Consider the following 1309-nt stretch of genomic DNA (forward strand, 5'->3'; position numbering starts at 1 on the left):
GTGCGACAGCCCACGCGCCACCTCTACCTACTGCACATCCCACAGGGGATGCTGTGCGACAGCCCACGCGCCACCTCTACCTACTGCACATCCCAGCAGCAAGGGCCGTAGTCTGCACACCTACCGCTCTCTCTAGCTGCTACAGCACTGTCCCACCCCCAGCTCACTCCCTGAGCTCCAGGCAGCCCCAGCCACTCTCCTTGTACTGGTTACCCGTGCCCACCCGCGGGCTCTACATGAGACCCCACCCCACCCCACCAGCATACTTCGCTTTCTTGGCTGCCCAAGTAGCGGTTCCAGCTACAGTTCTTGCTACTTTTACTTCTTAGAAATGGCTGGTCATATGATACACACTGTAAGAACCAATCCTTGTTCTTTTTTCCTGTACTTTAGGGAAGGGTCTCTAGGGTGTTTAGGGTCTCACTACTAGATCGTAATGATTCTCCTGTTTACAGCCTCCCAAGAGCTGGAATTACAGGCACGCTACCACACCCAGTCTCAATTGCTATCTCAGCACACCCTGCGGTGGGCCCAGCACGGCGAACGCGGGGATCAAGCCCCCAGCCCCTACACCTGCTTGCAGGCATTTTATTCCACTGAGCTACTTGGCCGGTCCTCCAATCCTCTACTGACAAGCCAGTCTGCCTCTGTACTTGCTGCTTGCTTACGTCATACAAGCCCTAGAACACCAGAGATCAGGGCCTGTTTTGAGAATGATCCCAATCAGAGTCCACTGATGCAAATAAATCTGCCTCCAAATTCTGGTGCCCTTTGATGTTTCTGCTTGCCGTTACAGTACTATCCTAAAATGCTTGTCATCCTGCTAATTGCTACTAACTTGTGGCAGTGAGGATGGCTTCAGGAAGCCACTGTTCATTTAAGCTCTGGATGTCTGTGAGTACAGGGCTAGTATTCCAGATAGAACACAGCAGTGCACAGGCTCAGGTGGTAATTGCTCTATTCAGGACCCTTAAAACAGCTTAACAAAGCCTCAACCAAGCACGAAGAAGGGCAGGGGGTAGCCTGGGAAGGACAAAGGACAGACCAGGCTGGGACATGCCCAGTGAGTACACAGACAAAAAAGCTGAGCCTCTGTCTGCTCTACAAAAGACACCTCAGCTGGGCATCTCAGTCACTCTGGCACCTCCGAGACAGACAGGCAGGACAGGCAGTAGGGAAAGTGACTGAAGGAGAAAGCAATGGGACCTGATCTAGGTGAGCAGCTGAGAACAAGGACTAAGGCCCCACCTTCCGGGAGCCTCGACCCCACCCCCAGGTGAGGCTAGGAGGGGCTCACCTCCCCCACCTT

The 1309-nt window shown here is 53.8% G+C and overlaps 1 protein-coding gene across 1 annotated transcript in view; it reads right to left on the reverse strand.

Moving 5' to 3' along the window:
* Positions 1-1309, reverse strand: part of Rrp12 (ribosomal RNA processing 12 homolog) — a 51339-nt gene that overhangs the window by 26685 nt on the left and 23345 nt on the right. The window lies entirely within an intron of this gene.

Source organism: Octodon degus, unplaced genomic scaffold, assembly GCF_000260255.1.
Source record: "Octodon degus isolate 3935 unplaced genomic scaffold, OctDeg1.0 scaffold00010, whole genome shotgun sequence".
NCBI classification, from domain to species: domain Eukaryota; kingdom Metazoa; phylum Chordata; class Mammalia; order Rodentia; family Octodontidae; genus Octodon; species Octodon degus.